Source organism: Zalophus californianus, chromosome 11 (genome assembly GCF_009762305.2).
Source record: "Zalophus californianus isolate mZalCal1 chromosome 11, mZalCal1.pri.v2, whole genome shotgun sequence".
Classification (NCBI taxonomy): domain Eukaryota; kingdom Metazoa; phylum Chordata; class Mammalia; order Carnivora; family Otariidae; genus Zalophus; species Zalophus californianus.
The window spans coordinates 10,589,837-10,603,148 of record NC_045605.1 but is presented as its reverse complement, the minus strand read 5'-3'; the positions used below and the strand labels follow the sequence as shown (position 1 = coordinate 10,603,148).

The following is a 13,312-nucleotide window of genomic DNA, read 5'->3' as shown; positions in this document are numbered from 1 at the left end:
AAACCCCCCCCAAATACAGTGATACTGACTGTATGCAAATTAACTGTTCTTACGAATTGGACACTGTGCAAAAAGCAAAACTCCTAAAATATAGATGACTTCTATTAAATTAATGTTAAAGTAATGATACCTAGTGTTGGCAAGGATGGTGAGACACACGGCATTGAAAATTGGTACACTCCTTTGGGAAGGCGATTTGGCAAGTGTGACAAGTGCCATACAAGCTCTCACTTATTTTGTTTGATCTAGTCATTTCTTTTCCAGAATTCTAGCCTAAGGAAATAATCCAGAACTTAGGGGAAATTATATTCATATAGATATTTACCTTGGTGTTATGAATAAGAGAGAAAAAAGAAACATTTTTTATTAACAACATTGATTGAGTGCTTATCATCTATCAGGCTCTAGGCCAAGTGCTTTACACCTATTAGTTATTTTTCTCCTTGCAGCAAACTTTTGAGTTAAATGCTATTGTTATGCTGATTTTAGAAAATGAAAATGTAATGTTTAATTAATTAAAGTACCTTGCACCAGGTCACATAGTTATGACGTTACATGTTGAGATCTGAACCTGGGTCAGAGTTCACAGACTGAGCTCTTAACTGTTGTTGTGAACTTGAGCAAATGAGGTAATCCACTTAAGGAAGCATCATGCAGCTGTTAAAGACAGATGCACAGACCATGTAGCAGCATAAAAATATAATTCATTCACTCACTCAATAAATATTTACTGCCAGCTACAGCCATTTGCTGAATGAATAAAATATTAAGCAAACCGAATGAAAAAAGGCATACATGTAAACCATGTAAGAAAAAAAAAACCAGAAGGAAGTACAATAAATCATTAACCCTGTTCATATTAAATTAAATTATGGTAATGGTAAAATTATTGATTTTTTTCCTCTGATTTTGTACTTTTAATAATGAGTACTATCACATGTAGCATTTTTTTACATTCTTTTTTTTTTTAAAGATTTTATTTATTTATTTGTCAGGGAGACAGAGAGAGAGAGAGAGAGCACAAGCAGGGGGAGCATCAGGCAGAGGGAGAAGCAGACTCCCCACTGAGCAGGGAGCCTGATGTAGGGCTCAATCCCAGGACCCTGGGATCATGACCTGAGCCAAAGGCAGATGCCCAACCGACTGAGCCACCCAGGCACCCCTCACATTTAGCATTTAAAAAAATCTTTTTATTATGGGAAATTTCAAACGTATACAAAAGTAGAATAATATCACAAGCAGCCACAGGCCCATCATCCTGCTTTACCAATAATTAACCTATAGCCAGTCTCATTTCATAATATCACCACTCCTATGGCTCCATCCCTAGATTGTTTCCAAGCAAATCCTAGAGATGTTACCATTTTATTCATAAATATTCTGTTTGTATCTTTACACGTTGAGCAATCTGTAAAAATAACTGTAATACCATTACCTCGATTATGAATAATTCCTTCATGTAACCAGATATCCAGTTAGTGTTTGAATCAATCCTATTGTATCCTTATTTATTTATAATTACGGTTCTTTCAAATCAAGATCCAAATAAGGTCCACACCTTGCAATTAGTTGATCTGTTTTAAAATCTCTTTTCATTGCTTGGTTTCCTCTTCCTCTTTTTCCCTCTTTTGCAATTTATCTGTTGTCCAAACAGGGCAATTTGTTTGTAGAGTTAGTTTCCTATTTTCAGGATTTTGTTGATTGCATGCTCATTGTGTCATTTACCTTGTCTCTCTGCCATCTATATCTACTGAATTTAGTAGCTAAATATAAAGTCTTTGTCAGATTCAGAGTCAGCTTTTTTTTTTTTTAAGTAGGCTCCACACCCAATGTGGGGCTTGAACTCATGACCCTGAGATCAAGAGTCTCATGCCCTACCGACCAAGCCAGTCAGGCGCCCCCACGGTCAATATTTTTAAGTAAGGATACATCCTAGGTGATGTATACTTTTATCAGAAGGCATATAACATCTGGTTAGCTATTGTTTTGTATTCTTAGTGCTTATTGTATTGGTGGGTATTGCTTCCATCTGTCCTACCAATATATATATCCTATATGAAATATAGATATATAAAATATAATTCAAGCCAAATAAGTAATTTTAAATTTTCTAGTAGCCATAATTAAAAAGGTAAAAAGAAGCAGGTAAAATTAATCTTAAAAATATATTTTATTTAATTCAATATATTTCAAATATTATCATTTCAACATGAAATCAGTGTAAAATTACTAAAAATTATTTTATATTCTTTTTTAATATGAAGTCTTTGAAATTCAGTGTGGATCTTATGCTTAAAGCACATCCCAATTCAAACTTGCCACATTTCAAGTGCTCAGTAGCCACGTGTGCCTGCTAGCTACCATACTGGATGGAGCTACCATGGGCTGGATCCATTCTCTCCCTGGAGAGTGCAAATTCATGATATTCTAATTCTAGCATGCCTTTTTCATTTATTAGCTGCCATATACCCAAAAAAGAAACTTACCCTTATCAATTATTTGCTTTTCTTGAGATAGTTCATTAAAAAAGGCAAGATAGATCTTGAGTTTTTAAACTTATTTATTTATTTTTAAAGATTTTATTTATTTATTTGACAGAGAGAGACACAGCAAGAGAGGGAACTCAAGCAGGCGGAGTGGGAGAGGGAGAAGCAGGCTTCCCCCTGAGCAGGGAGCCCGATGCGGGGCTCGACCCCAGGACCGTGGGATTATGACCTGAGCTGAAGGCAGACACTTAATGGACTGAGCCACCCAGGCGCCCCTTGACTTTTTCTTATTTGCCAGTTTTCAAATGAGTTGGTTTCTTAGCATTCTCCAAAGATAATCAACCGGTGAGGTTTTTTTAAAATGTAGCATTGTGAACTCATGGCTTTAAACGTATTTAATGTGTTTAAATAATTATAGTTACTCTTACTGATGCTCAAATTTTTCCATCTTTGGCCTATTAGAGCCTCTTCAGGTTGTCTCCTGAGTGTTCTAGACATGGCCCCAGTTGTCTTTGATAGATTTCTGGTATGATAAGATATTCTAAGCTCATCTTGTAAATTTTCTGTCTAAGACCTAGAATCAACTATTTCTCCTTGAAGCCCTGGTTCATTTTAGTGGGAAATGACTTTCAAGATTATAATCTAGTTCTAGGGGTGCTCATTGCTATAGGCTTAGCCATCGTTTTTAGGTCTTTTCAGTGGGCAAAGCTAGAAAATATTTTCTTTAAAGATTTTATTTATTTATTTGACAGAGAGAGAGAGACAGCAAGAGCAGGAACACAAGCAGGGGGGAGTGGGAGAGGGAGAAGCAGGCTTCCCTTGGAGCAGGTAGCCCGATGCAGGGTTCAATCCCAGGACCCTGGGATCATGACCTGAGCTGAAGGCAGATGCTTAATGACTGAGCCACCCAGGCGCCCCTAGAAAATTTTTTTAAAACCCGTATCATTAGTTAATACTGATACTTCCAATTCAAATTCAGGACTACAAGGGCCTTTACTTTTTAAGAGTTTATTTTTTGGATCAGTTTTAGGTTCATGGCAGAATTGAGGGGAAGTTACCCCCATTCATGCAGAGCATCCTCCATTATCAATATCCCTCACCAGAGAGTACCTCTGTTACAACTGATAAACCTACACTGACTTATCACAGTTGGTGTTGTACATTCTGTGGGTTTGGACAAATGTATAAAAATGACACATATCCATCATTAGAGTATCATTGTACAACATTTTCACTGCCCTAAAGGTCCTCTGTGCTCGGCCTTTTCATCCCTCCCCACCCCAACTACTGGCAGCTACTTATGTATTTATTTATCTATTTTTGCCATCTCTGTAGTTTTGTCCTTTCCAGAATGTCTAATAATTGGAATCATATGGTATGTAGCCTTAAGAATGGAGACTCCATCTGACTTCTGAACTTCTCTTCCAGACTTCCCCTTTCCCTTCCCTACACTGCTACCAGAATCTGGACTAGAAACAAGAGCCAGCTTTCTGATTACAGAGCTAATGTCCCTGCCTCTTCCTGGTTCTCTAGTTTTACTGTGAGGGTCCTGGTTTTGGAAGCATATTTGCTTTGGCTCCTGGCCATTATCTGCTGTCATCATGGCCACCAGTCTATGAGGGCCTATGCTGGGGCTCGTCCAAGTCCCAGCTCCAGGAGGCAAACTGCAGATGGTTCTTCTATTTTTAGATCCTGGGATGTTGCCCATGAACAAGCCAGTGACCTGAAAGAGCCAATTCTCCCTCCAGTCTATGTTTCTGACTCCCTCATTTCCCTTATTGTTCTACCAGAATTTCCCTCTGTCTGTGGGACTGGGATGATGTACATCAGCTGAGTTTTCATTTATTTAATCCTACGGATTTTATATTTTCTTTTACTGTTGTGTATTGGTCATTTTTTCTATTGTATTTTTTATGTAGTAAAATATGCATAACGTAAAATTTACCATTTTAACAATTTTTTAGTGTATGATTTTGTGACATGAAGTCCTTTTGTGTTGTGTAATTATCACCACTGCCTATTTCCAGAACTTTTTCATCATCCCAAACAGAAACTCTGCACCCATTAAACAATAACTCCCCATTCCCTCTTCCCCCCAGGCCCTGGTAACTTCTAGTCTACTTTCTGTCTCTGGAAAGTTGCCTATTTTAGGAACCCCCCTCTAAGTGGAATCATACAGTATTTATTTGTCATTTTGTGATGGACTTATTTCACTTAGCGTGATGTCTTTACGGTTCATCCATGTTCTAGCATGTGTCAGAATTTGCTTCCATTTTATGGCTGAGTAAGATTCCACTGTATGCACTTATCACATTTTATTTAGCTATTTGTCTGTGATATACACCTGGGTTGTTTCCACCTTTTTACCATTGTAAATAATGTTGCAGTAAACATGGGTGTACGAATATCTGTTCTTTCAGTTCTCTGGGGTGTATACCTAGAAGTGGAATGGTGGGATCATATGGTAATTCTCTATTTCACTTTTTGAAGAACTGCCAAAATGTTTTCCACAGCAGCTATACCATTTTACATTTCCACCAGAAATGCATCAGGGCTTCAATATCTCCACATCCTGGCCAACACTGTTGTTTTCTGGTGTTTTTATGATAGCCATCCTAACGGCTGACACATGGCCTCTCTTTGTGGTTTTGTTTGCTCTTCTCTAATGACCAGTGATTTGGAGTACTGTGTTTTTAAGTTGATTTTTGCTAGCTGACATTCTTATTTTTCCAAATAAAGTGTAGAATTATTTGTCAAGTTCCTCCAAAAATTCAACTTGCATTTTAATTGGATTGCATTGATTTTATAGATTAATTTGGGAAAAAATAGAGCTCTCCATTGAGTCATCTTCTTTGCATTTTTTAAATAAGCTTTAAAAAATTTAATAGCATTTTAAACTTATGCCTTAGAAGAATGTGCATTCTTTATTAGCTTATTTCCTAGCTACATTATAGATTTCATTACTGCTGTGAATCACATCTTCCCCCCACCCCATTTCTAGATAGTTGTTATAGGTCTGCAGAAATGATACTAATTTTCGTAGATTGATTTTGTATGCAGCCTCCTTGTTGAACTCTTACTAGATTTTACAGTTTGATATTCCTCATAAATGAGCATATAATTTGCAAATAATAGCAGTTTTATCACTTCCCATTCAATTCATACAACTTCTCATTGTTGTGCTGTTATGCAGCATTAGCCAGGATACCCAGAAAATGGTGAAAATGAACACCATGCCTAATCTAATCTTCTCCATTAAGTATGTTATTTGCTATATATTTTGGGTATAGATCCTTTATTAAGTTACGGGAGTTCCCTCTTATTTTTTTTCTGAGGGTTTCTATCATAAATATATATAGAATTCTAATCAAATTTTTTAAAATCTATTGAGAAATCATTTGATTTTTCTCCTTCAGTCTAGTGTGTGGATTATATCCAGTGATTTCTGGTGTCAAATGATCCTTACATTATGGGAATAAACCTTATTTAATTTTGATCTATTACTTTTTCATATTTTGTCGAATTTGGTTGGCTTATATTTTATTTAAGATTTTGGGATCTATAACTGCAAAAGACCTGTTCTGTTATTTCTTCTATTTTTTATTAGGGTTTGGAATTAATCCAAAACTAATCTAACAGGATAAGTTGGGTAGCTTTTACTCTTTCTTCACTTTCTGAAGCAAATTGTTCCAGATGGGAGTACCTTGTTTTTTAAACTATCATCTATAAACCCAGCTGGCCTAAGGCCTTTTTTCCTCCTAGTGATAGGGGTAGGTATTTTTGTTGTTGTTGTTGTTGTTAATCATTTCAGTTTCTTTATTTGCTGCTGATTTGTTCAAAGTTCCTAATTTTTCTTGGGCCAGTTTTATATTTTATATTTTTCTAAAATTTTAGTATATGTGCTGCCGAAGCAAGCACTATTTTTCTAAAATTTTAAATATTTTAATGTTTTTAATATATTTTATCTTTACTTTTATTTTACTAGTGAATAGCTATCCATAGGACTCTTTGATGATTATTTTAGACTCTTTGGTGTTGTAAGTATTTTCCTTTTTTTATTCTGAATTTTGTAGACCCGTGTCTTTTTTCACCTTTATCAGCTTTTGGTGGAGGTTAGTATATCTTAGCAATCTTTTCAAAGGTCCAGCTTCTGGCTTGGTTCTCATTTATTTTGTAGTTGTTACTGCTTTGGTCTACTTGTTTATTTAATTCTGCCCTGACCTTTTTTTCTTCTTATTTTTTTGGTATTTGTTCTGTTGTTCATTCTCTAAACTCTTGAGTTAAAACCTTAGCTCATTTGTTTTTAATTGTTATTTGTTTCTGATAAATGTGTTCAGAGCTATAAATTTTATTCTTAAGGCTGTTTTAGCTGCCTCAAATTCTGTCATGCACTTTTCTCATTATCATACATTTCCAAGTATTTTACAATCTCCTCTATATTTTCTTATTAACCCAAGGGTTATTGAGTATTATGCCATTTACTTTCCAGGTGTACAAGGCTTTAAATGTATTTTGTTGATAATTTATCACTTTAATCCATTGTCTTAAGATAATATTGTGTATAATGTTGATTTCTGATGGCTGTGTTGAGGCTCTGATGGCTTTCTGATCTGGTAAATAATGAATTATTTAAATGTTCAATGTGTGCTTTAAAAAAATGTGTCTTTCCCACTTGTTTATCAGTTTTGTAAAGTTCTTCTCCCTTCCCATATAATTATTATTTCAAGTGTGTGAATCATGTCATTTGAATATCCTCTGTCATTGCTTATTATTTGTCTGCTCATTCTCTCAGTTTCTTAGATGGTTGCACAAAAATTTCTAATTATAATTTTTATGTGTTTCTCTATAGTTATGTGGTTGCATTTTATATCTTGAAGCTGTGTCTTTAAAGACATGTATGTTCAAAATTGTTATAACTTTCTGATTTTGTTTTCTTTAAAAAACATCCCTCTTCATGACTTTTCTTTTGCTTTGAATTCAGTAATTTGTTATTAAATTCACTCCCCAGTTTTATTTGGCTCTAAATTGCCCCATTTCCCTTTCAGTCCTTTTATTTGTAGCTTTCCTGTCACCTTTTGGTTTATGAATATTCTTTTTAGAAAACATTGCTGAGTATTACTTATCCAATAAAAACCACCCCAATCTGTGAGTCTCTGTCTTCTGATTGGTGAGTTTAGTCTACAAATTGTATTAATTTCCTAGGGCTGCCATTAACAAAATACCACAAACTGGTGCTTAAAACAACAGGGATGTATTGTCTCTCGTGGTTCTTTCTGGTGGCCAGAGGCCTGAAATCAAGGCGTCAGCAGGACCACACTCCCTCTGAAAAGTATAGGAGATTCCTTCTTTGTCTCTTCCTAGCTTCTAGTAGTTTGTTGGCAATCTGTGGCATTTCTTGGCTTGCTGTTGGGTAATTCCAGTCTCTGTCATATGGCCTTCTCCCTGCGTTTCTGTCTTCTCATGGCTGTGTTCTTATAAGGACACCAGTTATATTGGTTATATTGAATTAGGTTCCCACCCTATTCCAGTCTGACCTCATCTTCATTTAGCTGATTACATCTGAAACAACTCTATTTCCAAATAAGGATACATTCTGAGGTACTGGGGTTTAAAACTTCAATGTGTCTCTTTTGGGAGGTGGGGACACAATTCAATCTATAATACAAATTATGTAATTAATTTTATATTAGTATTTATTTCACTCCGTATTTCTAATTTATACTTACTATATTTTACTTTTCTCTCTTTGCTTTTTTTCTTTTCTTGTCTTTCATTGGATATGATTTTCTTCTGCTGGTTTGAAAATCTTGAATTCTAATTTTATGCTTTTTGGTGGTTATATTAAACTTATTAAAAATCATATTTATGTTTATTTTTTCTCATCAGTTCTCTATCAGTATTTATATATTTCTCTATAACGAAATAAGTATGCTCTCACTTTGCACTGGATACCCTTGACAACAACTGTTTTTCATCCACTGCTCAGTAGTTGTGTTGGTGTTGTCCAGAGTTTATTTCCAGGTGGTTATGAATATTTTTGATATTTTTTTCTCTCCTTCTCTCTCAGTCTCTTTATCTCTCTTTCTCCCTCTACTTTTTTTTCTCCCTCTACTTTTTAATATTAGAATTAACTTTTCTAAGTTATTTATTGACTCTCATTTCATTTTTATTTCACAGCGGTCTCATGGATTTATCTCTTCCAACTGGAGTAACTTCCGTAAGAGAGAATTTTGTTTCAAAGAGAATTTCATGTGTTAACTTCTTTGGCCCTTTTATGCCTGAGGTTATTTTTATGGCATATTTAAATCTTTATTTCTGTTGAATGTAGATCCTTGGTTTGTAATTCATTAACACTTTGAAAATATTATGTGTCTTCTTTTGGCCTCTGTTGTAACTGTTGAACAGAAATGGGATGTCTATCAGATTCTCATTCCTTCATGAAGGATCATCTCTTTTTCTTTGGCAGCCTTTAGAGTTTTGCCTTTGTCTTTCTGTTTTTAAATGTTCTTCTAATGTGTCTAGGCATGAGTTTTCTCGTGTCTTACTCATTAGACACCCCATGAGCCTGCGTGTTTTTCATCTTTTTTTTAATCCTGGAAAACCCTTGGTTATTTTTACTTCAACACAACCCTTTTTAAGACTTCTTTCTTTCTTTTCTTCAAGACTTCCTATTATACAGATGATGACACCTGTATTTTTATTAGCTTATTTTCCTGTTTATTAGCTTCTAATTCTCTTATATCTTTCTTCCTTCCCAATGTCATCCCGGAGACTCCATCAACCTATCACCTCTCTCACTTGTCTCTGTTCAGTGGAATATGGTTTTTATTATTTGTGTCATCTATTGAATGCTATGTTCCAATGATTAAACTTTTCATAGCCAGTGTTTCTATTTGGTTCTTTTTGATAACTGTTTTGTCTTGCTTCATCTTACCAGCACCTTCTCTTCTTTATTTATTATATTTCTTTTATATTATTAATCTGTTTGTTCCAATAGTTCTAATTTATCCTGTATTGGTTGTACAGTTAACAAACTTTCTTTTACAGTGACACTTCTCAGATGGCTGGTGGATTTTGTCTGTGAGCTCATTTCCCCCCGGGAGTGTCAGAATCTTGGCTTGAATTGTAACAGGGGAGGAGACCAAGACCCAGGCATCAGTGTGAGCTGCTCCATTTGGGGTTAAGAAGGGAGCTGGACCATGAGAGGCACACACAGCCTGGGCTTGTTCTCCCCATTTGTGCCTCAAGACTGAGGCATAGACATCCTGCCTGAGTTTCTAGCTGGCCTGCCGTATGGATTTGTGACTCGAGACTGTGACATCAAGCCTCACCTGAATCTCCAACCTGCCAGCCTGCTGCTGCTGTACAGATTTTGGACTTGCAAGCCCCCACAATTGCCTGAGCCAATTTTTAAAAATAAATCAATCTCTCTCTTTTTCTATTTCATGATATAAACTATAATGTCATACATGGATATATTTGGTTCTCTTTCTCTGGAGAACCTTGACTGATACAGTGATCATATTTGGAGATAGAATGTTTGCAGATGTAACCAAGTTAAGGTGAAGTCATGAAGGTGGGTCCTAATCCAATATGCCTGGTGTCCTTATAAAAAGAGGGAAACTGCCACAACCTGTGGAGACAGAGACACACAGGGATAAGGCCATGTGATAATGGAGGCAGAGACTGGAGAGGGGCGGCTGCACACCCAGGGCGGCTGGCTACCACCAGAAGCTGGAAGAGGCAAGGAAGGATTCCACTCAGAGTCTCAAAGGGAGCATGGCCCTGCTGACACCTTGATTTTGGACGTCTGTCTTCCAGAACTGCGAGAGAATAAAATTTTTGTTCTCTTAAGCAACCCAGTTTGTGGTACTTGTTACAGCAGCCTAAGGAAACTACCACAACCCCATAGCTAATGCCACACGTAGAAATCCATTCCCAAGGAATTAAACAGTTACGTATTTCAAAATCCCTATACAATTATTTTAATAACAAAGAATAATATCTAAAATGTCGATGGCTAACCAGATGCAGGCATGGTGCTAAGTGCTTGACTTGTCTTCTCACTGTCGGAGAAGTGAGCCAGTCAGAGGCAGAGTCAAGATTTGAACCCATGAAGTCTATAGGAGGAATCAAATGTTGGCAAAGGGAAGGGCTCTTCTATGAAAGATACAAAACCAAGAGACAAAATGAAGAGACGTTGACCACTTAACGACATGAAGATTCAGCAGTTCAGTATGTCCAAGGCACCATAAGCAAGTAAGCAAAGTGAGGATTAAGAGACAGGGAAAAAAATCTCTTCAATAGGTCTGACAGCCCAAGGTGCTCTTTGTTATGTTAACGAGGCGACTTTGGAAGGTATCTAAAGCAGGGCATGGCGTGTGGGCGGTGTGGGGGTGGGGAGCCTGGTTGCCAGGAGAACCAACCATGTGACTAGAGGGATGGAACTTTTCATCCCATCCCCTGACCTCCAGGGAGGTTCACTCAGTTGCCAATGGCCAATGATTTAATCAACCATGCTTGTGTGATGGAGCCTCCATAAAACTCAAAAGGACAGGGTTCAGAGAGCTTCCAGGGTGGTGAACGTGTGGAGGTCTGGGGGAAGGGGTGCGCTCAGAGAGGGCACGGAAGCTCCACACCCTTCCCCCATGCCTTGCCCTATGCATCTTTTCCGTCTGGCTATTCCTGAGTTCTATCCTTTTTATAATAAACTGGTAATCTAGTAAGTAAAATGTTTCTCTGAGTTCTGTGAGCCACTCTAGCAAATTAATCAACTCCAAGGAGGGAGTCATTGGAACCTCTGATTTATAGCCGATCAGCCAGAAGCACAGGCAACAGCCAGCCTGCACTGGCAGATGGTGTCTGTAGTGGGGGCAGGGGGCAGTCTTGTAGGACTGAGCCATTAACCTGTAAACCATAAAAGGGGCTTGTTAGAACCTCCAATCTGTAGCCTGCTGATCACCTGCAGAGGGCAGACTTGTGGGACTCAGCTCTTAACCTATAGGATCTAATTTCTGGGTAGATAGTGTCAGAATTGAGTTGAATGGTAGGGAGCCCCCGCTGGGGGTCAGAAAAATTGCCAGGTGTGTGTGTGTGGGGGCGCCCCTCGTGTCTGAATTAATGAACAGAACTTACTTAATGCATATATTTTGTTTTCTGGAGAGCTGGCTGTTAAAAATTTGCCAGCAACTTTTGGACAGCAGTGCCTATGGATTAAATTATAATGTTAACTACTAACAACACATTGATATGAATGAATCTTTCTCAATATAAGTGAAAAACTGGGTGCCTGGGTTGGCTCAGTTTGTTAAGCGACTGCCTTCGGCTCGGGTCATGATCCTGGAGTCCCAGGACTGAGTCCCGCATCGGGCTCCCTGCTCAGCAGGGAGTCTGCTTCTCCCTCTGACCCTCCCCCCTCTTGGGTGCTCTCTCTCTCTCATTCTCTCTCTCAAATAAATAAATAAAATCTTTAAAATATATATATAAGTGAAAAACTTAAATCTCAAAAGATTAGAGGATGATAGTCTTGTTATAAAGTTAAAAGTAATTTTAAAAATACTGTTTAAAGAAAACATGTACTAATGTCTATTCACATTCTTTGTTCATTTTTAATTTTTTTTTTATTGTTGACTTGTAAGAGTTCTTTATATATTCAGGACACTAGACCCTTATCAGATTTGCAAAGATTTTCTCCCATCTGGGACTGCCTTTTCACTCCCTTGACTCCTAGACATTTTTCCTTGTCCTCTTTGAAACTTGAGCTAGGAGTCTCCCTGGAAGGAGATTTCCTCTTTAGTCCTAGTTTCAGGGCATGGGAGAAGCCAGGAGTCTCAGAAGGGAGGAAACCGCTAACCACTGAGTCTGAGGAAAACGGTAGTTTTCAGATGAATGATAATGAATTAAATACAAGTCCTGAATTCAAATCAGGAGCCAGTTTTGGCATCTGTGGAGATTCAGCTGGCTATGAAGACAGCCAGAGGCTGGAAATGCGGTGCCCTCAGGCACCTCTGCCCCCCGACACACGAGGGTCCAAGTGCAGGGCTGGGGTGCCTGGTGTGGGCAGCAACCTTCCAGACATCTCAGGCCAAGTGGCGCTGTGGCAGGAGCAGCAGAAGTAATGCCTCGGGCTGTTTTTAAACCTTGGAAAGGAGGCCTCTTTCCTCTGCCCAAGCCTAGGTAAGTCTCTGAAAGATCTGTGGCCAATACCTTTCCTGTGGTTTTCCTAAGGAGTTCTCCTGTTAAGTAGAATCAGTCTACTTCCCTTTGGCGGATTGGACTTATTATTGCCTGCCAGCTTCTGAGAAGGCAGGAGTTTCAGGCGGGCCTCTTCCTAAGGGATTATCTTGAAAACACCTGGAAAGGGCAGGGCAGAGCTGGGGGAGGGCAGAATGGTGGAGACAGCCCTCAGTGGGGCTGGAGGGCCTTCTTTCTGGCCATGCTTCTGGTTTTTAAACATGCATCCAGCATCGTGTGCCACGGAATCTCATGGAGGAGATACGCATTTATTGAACACACGATGATGTTGTTTTGAGTATCTAATGAGGTCATGAAGGTGAAAGACCTTAAGGAATTTAAAGCCTTAGAAAACATATAGTTGTCACAGGTAAAGAGACCATCCCTTCCCTGACCAAACAGTAGTCAAAGATTGGCTTGCGTTTGCATACTCTGGTGGATGTTCATAGCAGCTTTATGTGTCTTTTATATGTCAATTTTCACAGTTGCCCCCAGTGAAAACAACGCACATTGATGGATTACACAGGGGCCCAGGGGAACTTTTGTGTGCGATGGAAATGTTTGTTGTCTTGATTATGGTGATGGTTTCACCT

At 38.0% G+C, this 13,312-nt stretch overlaps 1 protein-coding gene across 13 annotated transcripts in view; it reads left to right on the top strand.

Moving 5' to 3' along the window:
- TMPRSS5 (transmembrane serine protease 5) overlaps positions 1–13,312 on the top strand; it is a 105,321-nt gene that overhangs the window by 57,880 nt on the left and 34,129 nt on the right. The gene's annotated exons all lie outside the window — the stretch shown is intronic.